Source organism: Oryzias latipes, chromosome 10 (genome assembly GCF_053564925.1).
Source record: "Oryzias latipes strain Hd-rR chromosome 10, Olatipes_Hd-rR_3.1".
NCBI lineage: Eukaryota > Metazoa > Chordata > Actinopteri > Beloniformes > Adrianichthyidae > Oryzias > Oryzias latipes.
This window is the reverse complement of record NC_136246.1, coordinates 31,291,740-31,307,270: the sequence shown is the minus strand read 5'-3', so window position 1 is coordinate 31,307,270 and position 15,531 is coordinate 31,291,740. Positions and strand designations below refer to the sequence as shown.

Here is a 15,531-nt window from a genome sequence, read left to right as displayed (position 1 = left end):
TGTGTTATAGCACTTCTTGTCCAAAGGTTTCCAAAGATATCCAGGTGTTGTTTTATTCCATTTTATTGCAATATCGGTGGCAGAAAACTTGAATACACAAATCCATTGCAACCAGCATGGCCGAGTGGTTAAGGCGTTGGACTCAAGATCCAATGAGCGTATGCTCACGTGGGTTCAAATCCTACTCCTGGTAGAGAATTGATCTGCTCTTTACTGGTATTTGGGCAGATCTCAGCAACTACTTGTCCCACAGAACATAAAATTGTCCTTTAGCTAAAAATTTAGCAATGCCCCAAACCATCACACCACCACCATCATGCCTGACTAATGATACAAGATTGCTAACATGCTCTTCACAAATCATTCCAAGAAGAAATCGAAATAGAAACCCTTAATATGGTCTTTTTTTAGTGTGTCATAGCACTTCTTGTCCAAAGGTTTCCAAAGATATCCAGGTGTTGTTTTATTTCATTTTATTGCAATATCGGTGGCAGAAAACTTGAATACACAAATCCATTGCAACCAGGATGGCCGAGTGGTTAAGGCGTTGGACTCAAGATCCAATGAGCGTATGCTCACGTGGGTTCAAATCCTACTCCTGGTAGAGAATTGATCTGCTCTTTACTGGTATTTGGGCAGATCTCAGCAATTACTGGTCCCACACAACATAAAATTATCCTATTCTTGAAAATTTAGCAATGCCCCAAACCATCACACCACCACCATCATGCCTGACTAATGATACAAGATTGCTATTATGCTCTTAATATTTAATTCCATAAAGATATCAAAATAGAAACCTTTAATATGGTGTTTTTTTAGTGTGTCATAGCACTTATGGTACAAAGGTTTCCAAAGATATCCAGGTGTTGTTTTATTTCATTTTATTGCAATATCGGTGGCAGAAAACTTGAATACACAAATCCATTGCAACCAGGATGGCCGAGTGGTTAAGGCGTTGGACTCAAGATCCAATGAGCATATGCTCACGTGGGTTCCAATCCTACTTCTGGTAGAGAATTGAACTGCTCTTTACTGGTATTTGGGCAGATCTCAGCAACTACTTGTCCCACACAACATAAAATTGTCATTTTGCTAAAAATTTAGCAATGCCCCAAACCATCACACCACCACCATCATGCCTGACTAATGATACAAGATTGCTATTATGCTCTTAATATTTAATTCCATAAAGATATCAATATAGATACCCTAAACATGGTCTTTTTTTAGTGTGTCATATCACTTCTTGTCCAAAGGTTTCCAAAGATATCCAGGTGTTGTTTTATTTCATTTTATTGCAATATCGGTGGCAGAAAACTTGAATACACAAATCCATTGCAACCAGGATGGCCGAGTGGTTAAGGCGTTGGACTCAAGATCCAATGAGCGTATGCTCACGTGGGTTCCAATCCTACTCCTGGTAGAGAATTGAACTGCTCTTTACTGGTATTTGGGCAGATCTCAGCAACTACTGGTCCCACAGAACATAAAGTTGTCCTATTCTTGAAAATTTAGCAATGCCCCAAACCATCACACCACCACCATCATGCCTGAATAATGATACAAGATTGCTAACATGCTCTTCAAAAATCATTCCAAGAAGAAATCAAAATAGAAACCCTTAATATGGTCTTTTTTTAGTGTGTCATAGCACTTCTTGTCCAAAGGTTTCCAAAGATATCCAGGTGTTGTTTTATTTCATTTTATTGCAATATCGGTGGCAGAAAACTTGAATACACAAATCCATTGCAACCAGGATGGCCGAGTGGTTAAGGCGTTGGACTCAAGATCCAATGAGCGTATGCTCACGTGGGTTTAAATCCTACTCCTGGTAGAGAATTGATCTGCTCTTTACTGGTATTTGGGCAGATCTCAGCAACTACTTGTCCCACAGAACATAAAATTGTCCTTTTGCTAAAAATTTAGCAATGCTCCAAACCATCACACCACCACCATCATGCCTGACTAATGATACAAGATTGCTATTATGCTCTTAATATTTAATTCCATAAAGATATCAAAATAGAAACCCTTAATATGGTCTTTTTTTAGTGTGTCATATCACTTCTTGTCCAAAGGTTTCCAAAGATATCCAGGTGTTGTTTTATTTCATTTTATTGCAATATCGGTGGCAGAAAACTTGAATACACAAATCCATTGCAACCAGGATGGCCGAGTGGTTAAGGCGTTGGACTCAAGATCCAATGAGCGTATGCTCACGTGGGTTCCAATCCTACTCCTGGTAGAGAATTGATCTGCTCTTTACTGGTATTTGGGCAGATCTCAGCAACTACTGGTCCAACAGAACATAAAATTGTCCTATTCTTGAAAATTTAGCAATGCCCCAAACCATCACACCACCACCATCATGCCTGAATAATGATACAAGATTGCTAACATGCTCTTCACAAATCATTCCAAGAAGAAATCAAAATAGAAACCCTTAATATGGTCTTTTTTTAGTGTGTCATAGCACTTCTTGTCCAAAGGTTTCCAAAGATATCCAGGTGTTGTTTTATTTCATTTTATTGCAATATCGGTGGCAGAAAACTTGAATACACAAATCCATTGCAACCAGGATGGCCGAGTGGTTAAGGCGTTGGACTCAAGATCCAATGAGCGTATGCTCACGTGGGTTCAAATCCTACTCCTGGTAGAGAATTGATCTGCTCTTTACTGGTATTTGGGCAGATCTCAGCAACTACTTGTCCCAAAGAACATAAAATTGTCCTTTTGCTAAAAATTTAGCAATGCCCCAAACCATCACACCACCACCATCATGCCTGACTAATGATACAAGATTGCTATTATGCTCTTAATATTTAATTCCATAAAGATATCAATATAGATACCCTAAATATGGTCTTTTTTTAGTGTGTCATATCACTTCTTGTGCAAAGGTTTCCAAAGATATCCAGGTGTTGTTTTATTTCATTTTATTGCAATATCGGTGGCAGAAAACTTGAATACACAAATCCATTGCAACCAGGATGGCCGAGTGGTTAAGGCGTTGGACTCAAGATCCAATGAGCGTATGCTCACGTGGGTTCAAATCCTACTTCTGGTAGAGAATTAAACTGCTCTTTACTGGTATTTGGGCAGATCTCACCAACTACTGGTCCCACACAACATAAAATTGTCCTTTTGCTAAAAATTTAGCAATGCCCCAAACCATCACACCACCACCATCATGCCTGACTAATGATACAAGATTGCTATTATGCTCTTAATATTTAATTCCATAAAGATATCAATATAGATACCCTAAATATGGTCTTTTTTTAGTGTGTTATAGCACTTCTTGTCCAAAGGTTTCCAAAGATATCCAGGTGTTGTTTTATTTCATTTTATTGCAATATCGGTGGCAGAAAACTTGAATACACAAATCCATTGCAACCAGCATGGCCGAGTGGTTAAGGCGTTGGACTCAAGATCCAATGAGCGTATGCTCACGTGGGTTCAAATCCTACTCCTGGTAGAGAATTGATCTGCTCTTTACTGGTATTTGGGCAGATCTCAGCAACTACTTGTCCCACAGAACATAAAATTGTCCTTTAGCTAAAAATTTAGCAATGCCCCAAACCATCACACCACCACCATCATGCCTGACTAATGATACAAGATTGCTAACATGCTCTTCACAAATCATTCCAAGAAGAAATCGAAATAGAAACCCTTAATATGGTCTTTTTTTAGTGTGTCATAGCACTTCTTGTCCAAAGGTTTCCAAAGATATCAAGGTGTTGTTTTATTTCATTTTATTGCAATATCGGTGGCAGAAAACTTGAATACACAAATCCATTGCAACCAGGATGGCCGAGTGGTTAAGGCGTTGGACTCAAGATCCAATGAGCGTATTCTCACGTGGGTTCCAATCCTACTCCTGGTAGAGAATTGAACTGCTCTTTACTGGTATTTGGGCAGATCTCAGCAACTACTGGTCCCACACAATATAAAATTGTCCTATTCTTGAAAATTTAGCAATGCCCCAAACCATCACACCACCACCATCATGCCTGAATAATGATACAAGATTGCTAACTTTCTCTTCACAAATCATTCCAAGAAGAAATCAAAATAGAAACCCTTAATATGGTCTTTTTTAGTGTGTCATAGCACTTCTTGTCCAAAGGTTTCCAAAGATATCCAGGTGTTGTTTTATTTCATTTTATTGCAATATCGGTGGCAGAAAACTTGAATACACAAATCCATTGCAACCAGGATGGCCGAGTGGTTAAGGCGTTGGACTCAAGATCCAATGAGCGTATGCTCACGTGGGTTCCAATCCTACTCCTGGTAGAGAATTGATCTGCTCTTTCCTGGTATTTGGGCAGATCTCAGCAACTACTGGTCCAACAGAACATAAAATTGTCCTATTCTTGAAAATTTAGCAATGCCCCAAACCATCACACCACCACCATCATGCCTGAATAATGATACAAGATTGCTAACATGCTCTTCACAAATCATTCCAAGAAGAAATCAAAATAGAAACCCTTAATAGGGTCTTTTTTTAGTGTGTCATAGCACTTCTTGTCCAAAGGTTTCCAAAGATATCCAGGTGTTGTTTTATTTCATTTTATTGCAATATCGGTGGCAGAAAACTTGAATACACAAATCCATTGCAACCAGCATGGCCGAGTGGTTAAGGCGTTGGACTCAAGATCCAATGAGCGTATGCTCACGTGGGTTCAAATCCTACTCCTGGTAGAGAATTGATCTGCTCTTTCCTGGTATTTGGGCAGATCTCAGCAACTACTTGTCCCAAAGAACATAAAATTGTCCTTTTGCTAAAAATTTAGCAATGCCCCAAACCATCACACCACCACCATCATGCCTGACTAATGATACAAGATTGCTATTATGCTCTTAATATTTAATTCCATAAAGATATCAATATAGATACCCTAAATATGGTCTTTTTTTAGTGTGTCATATCACTTCTTGTGCAAAGGTTTCCAAAGATATCCAGGTGTTGTTTTATTTCATTTTATTGCAATATCGGTGGCAGAAAACTTGAATACACAAATCCATTGCAACCAGGATGGCCGAGTGGTTAAGGCGTTGGACTCAAGATCCAATGAGCGTATGCTCACGTGGGTTCAAATCCTACTTCTGGTAGAGAATTAAACTGCTCTTTACTGGTATTTGGGCAGATCTCACCAACTACTGGTCCCACACAACATAAAATTGTCCTTTTGCTAAAAATTTAGCAATGCCCCAAACCATCACACCACCACCATCATGCCTGACTAATGATACAAGATTGCTATTATGCTCTTAATATTTAATTCCATAAAGATATCAATATAGATACCCTAAATATGGTCTTTTTTTAGTGTGTTATAGCACTTCTTGTCCAAAGGTTTCCAAAGATATCCAGGTGTTGTTTTATTTCATTTTATTGCAATATCGGTGGCAGAAAACTTGAATACACAAATCCATTGCAACCAGGATGGCCGAGTGGTTAAGGCGTTGGACTCAAGATCCAATGAGCGTATGCTCACGTGGGTTCAAATCCTACTCCTGGTAGAGAATTGATCTGCTCTTTACTGGTATTTGGGCAGATCTCAGCAACTACTTGTCCCACAGAACATAAAATTGTCCTTTAGCTAAAAATTTAGCAATGCCCCAAACCATCACACCACCACCATCATGCCTGACTAATGATACAAGATTGCTAACATGCTCTTCACAAATCATTCCAAGAAGAAATCAAAATAGAAACCCTTAATATGGTCTTTTTTTAGTGTGTCATAGCACTTCTTGTCCAAAGGTTTCCAAAGATATCCAGGTGTTGTTTTATTTCATTTTATTGCAATATCGGTGGCAGAAAACTTGAATACACAAATCCATTGCAACCAGGATGGCCGAGTGGTTAAGGCGTTGGACTCAAGATCCAATGAGCGTATTCTCACGTGGGTTCCAATCCTACTCCTGGTAGAGAATTGAACTGCTCTTTACTGGTATTTGGGCAGATCTCAGCAACTACTGGTCCCACACAACATAAAATTGTCCTATTCTTGAAAATTTAGCAATGCCCCAAACCATCACACCACCACCATCATGCCTGAATAATGATACAAGATTGCTAACTTGCTCTTCACAAATCATTCCAAGAAGAAATCAAAATAGAAACCCTTAATATGGACTTTTTTTGTGTGTCATAGCACTTCTTGTCCAAAGGTTTCCAAAGATATCCAGGTGTTGTTTTATTTCATTTTATTGCAATATCGGTGGCAGAAAACTTGAATACACAAATCCATTGCAACCAGGATGGCCGAGTGGTTAAGGCGTTGGACTCAAGATCCAATGAGCGTATGCTCACGTGGGTTCAAATCCTACTCCTGGTAGAGAATTGATCTGCTCTTTCCTGGTATTTGGGCAGATCTCAGCAACTACTTGTCCCAAAGAACATAAAATTGTCCTTTAGCTAAAAATTTAGCAATGCCCCAAACCATCACACCACCACCATCATGCCTGACTAATGATACAAGATTGCTAACATGCTCTTCACAAATCATTCCAAGAAGAAATCAAAATAGAAACCCTTAATATGGTCTTTTTTTAGTGTGTCATAGCACTTCTTGTCCAAAGGTTTCCAAAGATATCCAGGTGTTGTTTTATTTCATTTTATTGCAATATCGGTGGCAGAAAACTTGAATACACAAATCCATTGCAACCAGGATGGCCGAGTGGTTAAGGCGTTGGACTCAAGATCCAATGAGCGTATTCTCACGTGGGTTCCAATCCTACTCCTGGTAGAGAATTGAACTGCTCTTTACTGGTATTTGGGCAGATCTCAGCAATTACTGGTCCCACAGAACATTAAATTGTCCTATTCTTGAAAATTTAGCAATGCCCCAAACCATCACACCACCACCATCATGCCTGAATAATGATACAAGATTGCTAACATGCTCTTCAAAAATCATTCCAAGAAGAAATCAAAATAGAAACCCTTAATATGGTCTTTTTTTAGTGTGTCATATCACTTCTTGTCCAAAGGTTTCCAAAGATATCCAGGTGTTGTTTTATTTCATTTTATTGCAATATCGGTGGCAGAAAACTTGAATACACAAATCCATCGCAACCAAGATGGCCTGATTGGTTAAGGCGTTGGACTCAAGATCCAATGAGCGTATGCTCACGTGGGTTCCAATCCTACTCCTGGTAGAGAATTGAACTGCTCTTTACTGGTATTTGGGCAGATCTCAGCAACTACTGGTCCCACAGAACATAAAATTGTCCTATTCTTGAAAATTTAGCAATGCCCCAAACCATCACACCACCACCATCATGCCTGAATAATGATACAAGATTGCTAACATGCTCTTCACAAATCATTCCAAGAAGAAATCAAAATAGAAACCCTTAATATGGTCTTTTTTTAGTGTGTCATAGCACTTTTTGTCCAAAGGTTTCCAAAGATATCCAGGTGTTGTTTTATTTCATTTTATTGCAATATCGGTGGCAGAAAACTTGAATACACAAATCCATTGCAACCAGGATGGCCGAGTGGTTAAGGCGTTGGACTCAAGATCCAATGAGCGTATTCGCACGTGGGTTCCAATCCTACTCCTGGTAGAGAATTGAACTGCTCTTTACTGGTATTTGGGCAGATCTCAGCAATTACTGGTAACACAGAACATAAAATTGTCCTATTCTTGAAAATTTAGCAATGACCCAAACCATCACACCACCACCATCATGCCTGACTAATGAAACAAGATTGCTATTATGCTCTTAATATTTAATTCGATAAAGATATCAAAATAGAAACCCTTAATATGGTCTTTTTTTAGTGTGTCATATCACTTCTTGTACAAAGGTTTCCAAAGATATCCAGGTGTTGTTTTTTTTCATTTTATTGCAATATCGGTGGCAGAAAACTTGAATACACAAATCCATTGCAACCAGGATGGCCGAGTGGTTAAGGCGTTGGACTCAAGATCCAATGAGCGTATGCTCACGTGGGTTCAAATCCTACTCCTGGTAGAGAATTGATCTGCTCTTTACTGGTATTTGGGCAGATCTCAGCAACTACTGGTCCCACAGAACATAAAATTGTCCTTTAGCTAAAAATTTAGCAATGCCCCAAACCATCACACCACCACCATCATGCCTGACTAATGATACAAGATTGCTATTATGCTCTTAATATTTAATTCCATAAAGATATCAATATAGATACCCTAAATATGGTCTTTTTTTAGTGTCATATCACTTCTTGTGCAAAGGTTTCCAAAGATATCCAGGTGTTGTTTTATTTCATTTTATTGCAATATCGGTGGCAGAAAACTTGAATACACAAATCCATTGCAACCAGGATGGCCGAGTGGTTAAGGCGTTGGACTCAAGATCCAATGAGCGTATTCTCACGTGGGTTCCAATCCTACTCCTGGTAGAGAATTGATCTGCTGTTTACTGGTATTTGGGCAGATCTCAGCAACTACTGGTCCCACAAAACATAAAATTGTCCTTTAGCTAAAAATTTAGCAATGCCCCAAACCATCACACCACCACCATCATGCCTGACTAATGATACAAGATTGCTATTATGCTCTTAATATTTAATTCCATAAAGATATCAATATAGATACCCTAAATATGGTCTTTTTTTAGTGTCATATCACTTCTTGTGCAAAGGTTTCCAAAGATATCCAGGTGTTGTTTTATTTCATTTTATTGCAATATCGGTGGCAGAAAACTTGAATACACAAATCCATTGCAACCAGGATGGCCGAGTGGTTAAGGCGTTGGACTCAAGATCCAATGAGCGTATGCTCACGTGGGTTCAAATCCTACTCCTGGTAGAGAATTGATCTGCTGTTTACTGGTATTTGGGCAGATCTCAGCAACTACTGGTCCCACAAAACATAAAATTGTCCTTTTGCTAAAAATTTAGCAATGCCCCAAACCATCACACCACCACCATCATGCCTGAATAATGATACAAGATTGCTAACATGCTCTTCACAAATCATTCCAAGAAGAAATCAAAATAGAAACCCTTAATATGGTCTTTTTTTTCGTGTGTCATATCACTTCTTGTCCAAAGGTTTCCAAAGATATCCAGGTGTTGTTTTATTTCATTTTATTGCAATATCGGTGGCAGAAAACTTGAATACACAAATCCATTGCAACCAGGATGGCCGAGTGGTTAAGGCGTTGGACTCAAGATCCAATGAGCGTATGTTCACGTGGGTTCAAATCCTACTCCTGGTAGAGAATTGAACTGCTGTTTACTGGTATTTGGGCAGATCTCAGCAACTACTTGTCCCACAGAACATAAAATTGTCCTTTTGCTAAAAATTTAGCAATGCCCCAAACCATCACACCACCAACATCATGCCTGACTAATGACGCAAGATTGCTAACATGCTCTTCACAAATCATTCCAAGAAGAAATCAAAATAGAAACCCTTAATATGGTCTTTTTTTAGTGTGTCATAGCACTTCTTGTCCAAAGGTTTCCAAAGATATCCAGGTATTGTTTTATTTCATTTTATTGCAATATCGGTGGCAGAAAACTTGAATACACAAATCCATTGCAACCAGGATGGCCGAGTGGTTAAGGCGTTGGACTCAAGATCCAATGAGCGTATGCTCACGTGGGTTCAAATCCTACTCCTGGTAGATAATTGAACTGCTGTTTACTGGTATTTGGGCAGATCTCAGCAACTACTGGTCCCACAGAACATAAAATTGTCCTATACTTGAAAATTTAGCAATGCCCCAAACCATCACACCACCACCATCATGCCTGACTAATGATACAAGATTGCTATTATGCTCTTAATATTTAATTCCATAAAGATATCAATATAGATACCCTAAATATGGTCTTTTTTTAGTGTGTCATATCACTTCTTGTGCAAAGGTTTCCAAAGATATCCAGGTGTTGTTTTATTTCATTTTATTGCAATATCGGTGGCACAAAACTTGAATACACAAATCCATTGCAACCAGGATGGCCGAGTGGTTAAGGCGTTGGACTCAAGATCCAATGAGCGTATGCTCACGTGGGTTCAAATCCTACTCCTGGTTTAGAATTAAACTGCTCTTTACTGGTATTTGGGCAGATCTCACCAACTACTGGTCCCACACAACATAAAATTGTCCTTTTGCTAAAAATTTAGCAATGCCCCAAACCATCACACCACCACCATCATGCCTGACTAATGATACAAGATTGCTATTATGCTCTTAATATTTAATTCCATAAAGATATCAATATAGATACCCTAAATATGGTCTTTTTTTAGTGTGTCATATCACTTCTTGTGCAAAGGTTTCCAAAGATATCCAGGTGTTGTTTTATTTCATTTTAGTGCAATATCGGTGGCAGAAAACTTGAATACACAAATCCATTGCAACCAGGATGGCCGAGTGGTTAAGGCGTTGGACTCAAGATCCAATGAGCGTATGCTCACGTGGGATCAAATCCTACTTCTGGTAGAGAATTAAACTGCTGTTTACTGGTATTTGGGCAGATCTCAGCAACTACTTGTCCCACACAACATAAAATTTTCCTATTGCTAAAAATTTAGCAATGCCCCAAACCATCACACCACCACCATCATGCCTGAATAATTATACAAGATTGCTATTATGCTCTTAATATTTAATTCTATAAAGATATCAAAATAGAAACCCTTAATATGGTCTTTTTTTAGTGTGTCATAGCACTTCTTGTCCAAAAGTTTCCAAAGATATCCAGGTGTTGTTTTATTTCATTTTATTGCAATATCGGTGGCAGAAAACTTGAATACACAAATCCATTGCAACCAGGATGGCCGAGTGGTTAAGGCGTTGGACTCAAGATCCAATGAGCGTATGCTCACGTAGGTTCAAATCCTACTCCTGGTAGAGAATTGATCTGCTCTTTACTGGTATTTGGGCAGATCTCAGCAACTACTTGTCCCACAGAACATAAAATTGTCCTTTAGCTAAAAATTTAGCAATGCCCCAAACCATCACACCACCACCATCATGCCTGACTAATGATACAAGATTGCTAACATGCTCTTCACAAATCATTCCAAGAAGAAATCAAAATAGAAACCCTTAATATGGTCTTTTTTTAGTGTGTCATATCACTTCTTGTGCAAAGGTTTCCAAAGATATCCAGGTGTTGTTTTATTTCATTTTATTGCAATATCGGTGGCACAAAACTTGAATACACAAATCCATTGCAACCAGGATGGCCGAGTGGTTAAGGCGTTGGACTCAAGATCCAATGAGCGTATGCTCACGTGGGTTCAAATCCTACTCCTGGTTTAGAATTAAACTGCTGTTTACTGGTTTTTGGGCAGATCTCAGCAACTACTTGTCCCACACAACATAAAATTTTCCTATTGCTAAAAATTTAGCAATGCCCCAAACCATCACACCACCACCATCATGCCTGACTAATGATACAAGATTGCTATTATGCTCTTAATATTTAATTCCATAAAGATATCAATATAGATACCCTAAATATGGTCTTTTTTTAGTGTGTCATATCACTTCTTGTCCAAAAGTTTCCAAAGATATCCAGGTGTTGTTTTATTTCATTTTATTGCAATATCGGTGGCAGAAAACTTGAATACACAAATCCATTGCAACCAGGATGGCCGAGTGGTTAAGGCGTTGGACTCAAGATCCAATGAGCGTATGCTCACGTAGGTTCAAATCCTACTCCTGGTAGAGAATTGATCTGCTCTTTACTGGTATTTGGGCAGATCTCAGCAACTACTTGTCCCACAGAACATAAAATTGTCCTTTAGCTAAAAATTTAGCAATGCCCCAAACCATCACACCACCACCATCATGCCTGACTAATGATACAAGATTGCTAACATGCTCTTCACAAATCATTCCAAGAAGAAATCAAAATAGAAACCCTTAATATGGTCTTTTTTTAGTGTGTCATAGCACTTCTTGTCCAAAAGTTTCCAAAGATATCCAGGTGTTGTTTTATTTCATTTTATTGCAATATCGGTGGCAGAAAACTTGAATACACAAATCCATTGCAACCAGGATGGCCGAGTGGTTAAGGCGTTGGACTCAAGATCCAATGAGCGTATGCTCACGTGGGTTCAAATCCTACTCCTGGTAGAGAATTGATCTGCTCTTTACTGGTATTTGGGCAGATCTCAGCAACTACTTGTCCCACAGAACACAAAATTGTCCTTTAGCTAAAAATTTAGCAATGCCCCAAACCATCACACCACCACCATCATGCCTGACTAATGATACAAGATTGCTAACATGCTCTTCACAAATCATTCCAAGAAGAAATCAAAATAGAAACCCTTAATATGGTCTTTTTTTAGTGTGTCATAGCACTTCTTGTCCAAAGGTTTCCAAAGATATCCAGGTGTTGTTTTATTTCATTTTATTGCAATATCGGTGGCAGAAAACTTGAATACACAAATCCATTGCAACCAGGATGGCCGAGTGGTTAAGGCGTTGGACTCAAGATCCAATGAGCGTATGCTCACGTGGGTTCAAATCCTACTCCTGGTAGAGTATCGATCTGCTCTTTACTGGTATTTGGGCAGATCTCAGCAACTACTGGTCCCACAGAACATAAAATTGTCCTTTGGCTAAAAATTTAGCAATGCCCCAAACCATCACACCACCACCATCATGCCTGACTAATGATACAAGATTGCTAACATGCTCTTCACAAATCATTCCAAGAAGAAATCAAAATAGAAACCCTTAATATGGTCTTTTTTTAGTGTGTCATAGCACTTCTTGTCCAAAGGTTTCCAAAGATATCCAGGTGTTGTTTTATTTCATTTTATTGCAATATCGGTGGCAGAAAACTTGAATACACAAATCCATTGCAACCAGGATGGCCGAGTGGTTAAGGCGTTGGACTCAAGATCCAATGAGCGTATGCTCACGTGGGTTCAAATCCTACTCCTGGTAGAGTATCGATCTGCTCTTTACTGGTATTTGGGCAGATCTCAGCAACTACTGGTCCCACAGAACATAAAATTGTCCTTTGGCTAAAAATTTAGCAATGCCCCAAACCATCACACCACCACCATCATGCCTGACTAATGATACAAGATTGCTATTATGCTCTTAATATTTAATTCCATAAAGATATCAATATAGATACCCTAAATATGGTCTTTTTTTAGTGTGTCATATCACTTCTTGTGCAAAGGTTTCCAAAGATATCCAGGTGTTGTTTTATTTCATTTTATTGCAATATCGGTGGCAGAAAACTTGAATACACAAATCCATTGCAACCAGGATGGCAGAGTGGTTAAGGCTTTGGACTCAAGATCCAATGAGCGTATGCTCACGTGGGTTCAAATCCTACTCCTGGTAGAGAATTAAACTGCTCTTTACTGGTATTTGGGCAAATCTCAGCAATTACTTGTCCCACAGAACATAAAATTGTCCTTTTGCTAAAAATTTAGCAATGCCCCAAACCATCACACCACCACCATCATGCCTGAATAATGATACAAGATTGCTATTTTGCTCTTAATATTTAATTCCATAAAGATATCAAAATAAAAACCCTTAATATGGTCTTTTTTTAGTGTGTCATATCACTTCTTGTCCAAAGGTTTCCAAAGATATCCAGGTGTTGTTTTATTTCATTTTATTGCAATATCGGTGGCAGAAAACTTGAATACACAAATCCATTGCAACCAGGATGGCCGAGTGGTTAAGGCGTTGGACTCAAGATCCAATGAGCGTATGCTCATGTGGGTTCCAATCCTACTCCTGGTACAGAATTGAACTGCTCTTTACTGGTATTTGGGCAGATCTCAGCAACTACTGGTCGCACACAACATAAAATTGTCCTTTGGCTAAAAATTTAGCAATGCCCCAAACCATCACACCACCACCATCATGCCTGACTAATGATAAAAGATTGCTTATATGCTCTTAATATTTAATTCCATAAAGATATCAAAATAGAAACCCTTAATATGGTCTTTTTTTAGTGTGTCATAGCACTTCTTGTCCAAAGGTTTCCAAAGATATCCAGGTGTTGTTTTATTTCATTTTATTGCAATATCGGTGGCAGAAAACTTGAATACACAAATCCATTGCAACCAGGATGGCCGAGTGGTTAAGGCGTTGGACTCAAGATCCAATGAGCGTATGCTCACGTGGGTTCAAATCCTACTCCTGGTAGAGAATTGAACTGCTCTTTACTGGTATTTGGGCAGATCTCAGCAACTACTGGTCCCACACAACATAAAATTGTCCTATTCTTGAAAATTTAGCAATGCCCCAAACCATCACACCACCACCATCATGCCTGAATAATGATACAAGATTGCTAACATGCTCTTCACAAATCATTCCAAGAAGAAATCAAAATAGAAACCCTTAATATGGTCTTTTTTTAGTGTGTCATAGCACTTCTTGTCTAAAGGTTTCCAAAGATATCCAGGTGTTGTTTTATTTCATTTTATTGCAATATCGGTGGCAGAAAACTTGAATACACAAATCCATTGCAACCAGGATGGCCGAGTGGTTAAGGCGTTGGACTCAAGATCCAATGAGCGTATGCTCACGTGGGTTCCAATCCTACTCCTGGTAGAGAATTGAACTGCTCTTTACTGTTATTTGGGCAGATCTCAGCAACTACTGGTCCCACAGAACATAAAATTGACCAATTCTTGAAAATTTAGCAATGCCCCAAACCATCACACCACCACCATCATGCCTGAATAATGATACAAGATTGCTAACATGCTCTTCACAAATCATTCCAAGAAGAAATCAAAATAAAAACCCTTAATATGGTCTTTTTTTAGTGTGTCATAGCACATCTTGTCCAAAGGTTTTCAAAGATATGCAGGTGTTATTTCATTGTATTGCAATAACGTTTGGAGAAAAGTTGAGTATTTTAATCCATTGCAACCAGGATGGCCGAGTGGTTAAGGCGTTGGACTTAAGATCCAATGAGTGTATGCTCACGTGGGTTCAAACCCCACTCCTGGTAGAGAATTGAACTGCTCTTTACTGGTATTTTGGCAGATCTCAGCAACTACTGGTCCCACAGAACATAAAATTACCCTTTTGCTAAAAATTTAGCAATGCCCCAAACCATCACACCACCAACATCATGCCTGACTAATGATGCAAGATTGCTAACATGCTCTTAACAAATCATTCCAAGAAGAAACCAAAATAGAAACCCTTAATATGGTCTTTTTTTAGTGTGTCATAGCACTTCTTGTCCAAAGGTTTTCAAAGATATGCAGGTGTTATTTCATTGTATTGCAATAACGTTTGGAGAAAAGTTGAATAATTTAATCCATTGCAACCAGGATGGCCGAGTGGTTAAGGCGTTGGACTTAAGATCCAATGAGTGTATGCTCACGTGGGTTCAAACCCCACTCCTGGTAGAGAATTGAACTGGTATTTGGGCAGATCTCAGCAACTACTGGTCCCACAGAACATAAAATTGACCTTTTGCTAAAAATTTAGCAATGCCCCAAACCATCACACCACCAACATCATGCCTGACTAATGATGCAAGATTGCTAACAT

At 38.8% G+C, this 15,531-nt stretch overlaps 37 non-coding genes across 37 annotated transcripts; all 37 read left to right on the top strand.

Moving 5' to 3' along the window:
- The first annotated feature begins 110 nt into the window (after positions 1–110).
- Positions 111–193, top strand: trnal-caa (transfer RNA leucine (anticodon CAA)). Its single transcript has one exon. It is a non-coding gene; the product is annotated as a tRNA-Leu (tRNA).
- A 328-nt stretch (positions 194–521) lies between these two features.
- Positions 522–604, top strand: trnal-caa (transfer RNA leucine (anticodon CAA)). The gene has a single exon. It is a non-coding gene; the product is annotated as a tRNA-Leu (tRNA).
- Positions 605–932: 328 nt separating this feature from the next.
- trnal-caa (transfer RNA leucine (anticodon CAA)) lies at positions 933–1,015 on the top strand. Its single transcript has one exon. It is a non-coding gene; the product is annotated as a tRNA-Leu (tRNA).
- Positions 1,016–1,343: 328 nt separating this feature from the next.
- Positions 1,344–1,426, top strand: trnal-caa (transfer RNA leucine (anticodon CAA)). Its single transcript has one exon. It is a non-coding gene; the product is annotated as a tRNA-Leu (tRNA).
- A 328-nt stretch (positions 1,427–1,754) lies between these two features.
- trnal-caa (transfer RNA leucine (anticodon CAA)) lies at positions 1,755–1,837 on the top strand. Its single transcript has one exon. It is a non-coding gene; the product is annotated as a tRNA-Leu (tRNA).
- Positions 1,838–2,165: 328 nt separating this feature from the next.
- trnal-caa (transfer RNA leucine (anticodon CAA)) lies at positions 2,166–2,248 on the top strand. The gene has a single exon. It is a non-coding gene; the product is annotated as a tRNA-Leu (tRNA).
- Positions 2,249–2,576: 328 nt separating this feature from the next.
- trnal-caa (transfer RNA leucine (anticodon CAA)) lies at positions 2,577–2,659 on the top strand. The gene has a single exon. It is a non-coding gene; the product is annotated as a tRNA-Leu (tRNA).
- A 328-nt stretch (positions 2,660–2,987) lies between these two features.
- trnal-caa (transfer RNA leucine (anticodon CAA)) lies at positions 2,988–3,070 on the top strand. The gene has a single exon. It is a non-coding gene; the product is annotated as a tRNA-Leu (tRNA).
- A 328-nt stretch (positions 3,071–3,398) lies between these two features.
- On the top strand, positions 3,399–3,481 carry trnal-caa (transfer RNA leucine (anticodon CAA)). Its single transcript has one exon. It is a non-coding gene; the product is annotated as a tRNA-Leu (tRNA).
- Positions 3,482–3,809: 328 nt separating this feature from the next.
- On the top strand, positions 3,810–3,892 carry trnal-caa (transfer RNA leucine (anticodon CAA)). The gene has a single exon. It is a non-coding gene; the product is annotated as a tRNA-Leu (tRNA).
- Positions 3,893–4,219: 327 nt separating this feature from the next.
- Positions 4,220–4,302, top strand: trnal-caa (transfer RNA leucine (anticodon CAA)). The gene has a single exon. It is a non-coding gene; the product is annotated as a tRNA-Leu (tRNA).
- Positions 4,303–4,630: 328 nt separating this feature from the next.
- Positions 4,631–4,713, top strand: trnal-caa (transfer RNA leucine (anticodon CAA)). Its single transcript has one exon. It is a non-coding gene; the product is annotated as a tRNA-Leu (tRNA).
- A 328-nt stretch (positions 4,714–5,041) lies between these two features.
- Positions 5,042–5,124, top strand: trnal-caa (transfer RNA leucine (anticodon CAA)). The gene has a single exon. It is a non-coding gene; the product is annotated as a tRNA-Leu (tRNA).
- A 328-nt stretch (positions 5,125–5,452) lies between these two features.
- On the top strand, positions 5,453–5,535 carry trnal-caa (transfer RNA leucine (anticodon CAA)). The gene has a single exon. It is a non-coding gene; the product is annotated as a tRNA-Leu (tRNA).
- Positions 5,536–5,863: 328 nt separating this feature from the next.
- On the top strand, positions 5,864–5,946 carry trnal-caa (transfer RNA leucine (anticodon CAA)). Its single transcript has one exon. It is a non-coding gene; the product is annotated as a tRNA-Leu (tRNA).
- A 327-nt stretch (positions 5,947–6,273) lies between these two features.
- trnal-caa (transfer RNA leucine (anticodon CAA)) lies at positions 6,274–6,356 on the top strand. The gene has a single exon. It is a non-coding gene; the product is annotated as a tRNA-Leu (tRNA).
- A 328-nt stretch (positions 6,357–6,684) lies between these two features.
- trnal-caa (transfer RNA leucine (anticodon CAA)) lies at positions 6,685–6,767 on the top strand. The gene has a single exon. It is a non-coding gene; the product is annotated as a tRNA-Leu (tRNA).
- A 740-nt stretch (positions 6,768–7,507) lies between these two features.
- On the top strand, positions 7,508–7,590 carry trnal-caa (transfer RNA leucine (anticodon CAA)). Its single transcript has one exon. It is a non-coding gene; the product is annotated as a tRNA-Leu (tRNA).
- Positions 7,591–7,918: 328 nt separating this feature from the next.
- On the top strand, positions 7,919–8,001 carry trnal-caa (transfer RNA leucine (anticodon CAA)). The gene has a single exon. It is a non-coding gene; the product is annotated as a tRNA-Leu (tRNA).
- Positions 8,002–8,327: 326 nt separating this feature from the next.
- On the top strand, positions 8,328–8,410 carry trnal-caa (transfer RNA leucine (anticodon CAA)). Its single transcript has one exon. It is a non-coding gene; the product is annotated as a tRNA-Leu (tRNA).
- A 326-nt stretch (positions 8,411–8,736) lies between these two features.
- trnal-caa (transfer RNA leucine (anticodon CAA)) lies at positions 8,737–8,819 on the top strand. The gene has a single exon. It is a non-coding gene; the product is annotated as a tRNA-Leu (tRNA).
- A 329-nt stretch (positions 8,820–9,148) lies between these two features.
- Positions 9,149–9,231, top strand: trnal-caa (transfer RNA leucine (anticodon CAA)). Its single transcript has one exon. It is a non-coding gene; the product is annotated as a tRNA-Leu (tRNA).
- Positions 9,232–9,559: 328 nt separating this feature from the next.
- On the top strand, positions 9,560–9,642 carry trnal-caa (transfer RNA leucine (anticodon CAA)). The gene has a single exon. It is a non-coding gene; the product is annotated as a tRNA-Leu (tRNA).
- Positions 9,643–9,970: 328 nt separating this feature from the next.
- Positions 9,971–10,053, top strand: trnal-caa (transfer RNA leucine (anticodon CAA)). The gene has a single exon. It is a non-coding gene; the product is annotated as a tRNA-Leu (tRNA).
- Positions 10,054–10,381: 328 nt separating this feature from the next.
- Positions 10,382–10,464, top strand: trnal-caa (transfer RNA leucine (anticodon CAA)). The gene has a single exon. It is a non-coding gene; the product is annotated as a tRNA-Leu (tRNA).
- Positions 10,465–10,792: 328 nt separating this feature from the next.
- Positions 10,793–10,875, top strand: trnal-caa (transfer RNA leucine (anticodon CAA)). Its single transcript has one exon. It is a non-coding gene; the product is annotated as a tRNA-Leu (tRNA).
- A 328-nt stretch (positions 10,876–11,203) lies between these two features.
- Positions 11,204–11,286, top strand: trnal-caa (transfer RNA leucine (anticodon CAA)). Its single transcript has one exon. It is a non-coding gene; the product is annotated as a tRNA-Leu (tRNA).
- A 328-nt stretch (positions 11,287–11,614) lies between these two features.
- Positions 11,615–11,697, top strand: trnal-caa (transfer RNA leucine (anticodon CAA)). The gene has a single exon. It is a non-coding gene; the product is annotated as a tRNA-Leu (tRNA).
- A 328-nt stretch (positions 11,698–12,025) lies between these two features.
- On the top strand, positions 12,026–12,108 carry trnal-caa (transfer RNA leucine (anticodon CAA)). The gene has a single exon. It is a non-coding gene; the product is annotated as a tRNA-Leu (tRNA).
- A 328-nt stretch (positions 12,109–12,436) lies between these two features.
- Positions 12,437–12,519, top strand: trnal-caa (transfer RNA leucine (anticodon CAA)). Its single transcript has one exon. It is a non-coding gene; the product is annotated as a tRNA-Leu (tRNA).
- A 328-nt stretch (positions 12,520–12,847) lies between these two features.
- On the top strand, positions 12,848–12,930 carry trnal-caa (transfer RNA leucine (anticodon CAA)). The gene has a single exon. It is a non-coding gene; the product is annotated as a tRNA-Leu (tRNA).
- Positions 12,931–13,258: 328 nt separating this feature from the next.
- On the top strand, positions 13,259–13,341 carry trnal-caa (transfer RNA leucine (anticodon CAA)). Its single transcript has one exon. It is a non-coding gene; the product is annotated as a tRNA-Leu (tRNA).
- A 328-nt stretch (positions 13,342–13,669) lies between these two features.
- On the top strand, positions 13,670–13,752 carry trnal-caa (transfer RNA leucine (anticodon CAA)). Its single transcript has one exon. It is a non-coding gene; the product is annotated as a tRNA-Leu (tRNA).
- A 328-nt stretch (positions 13,753–14,080) lies between these two features.
- trnal-caa (transfer RNA leucine (anticodon CAA)) lies at positions 14,081–14,163 on the top strand. The gene has a single exon. It is a non-coding gene; the product is annotated as a tRNA-Leu (tRNA).
- Positions 14,164–14,491: 328 nt separating this feature from the next.
- Positions 14,492–14,574, top strand: trnal-caa (transfer RNA leucine (anticodon CAA)). Its single transcript has one exon. It is a non-coding gene; the product is annotated as a tRNA-Leu (tRNA).
- A 323-nt stretch (positions 14,575–14,897) lies between these two features.
- On the top strand, positions 14,898–14,980 carry trnal-uaa (transfer RNA leucine (anticodon UAA)). Its single transcript has one exon. It is a non-coding gene; the product is annotated as a tRNA-Leu (tRNA).
- A 323-nt stretch (positions 14,981–15,303) lies between these two features.
- trnal-uaa (transfer RNA leucine (anticodon UAA)) lies at positions 15,304–15,386 on the top strand. The gene has a single exon. It is a non-coding gene; the product is annotated as a tRNA-Leu (tRNA).
- The last annotated feature ends 145 nt before the right edge of the window (positions 15,387–15,531 follow it).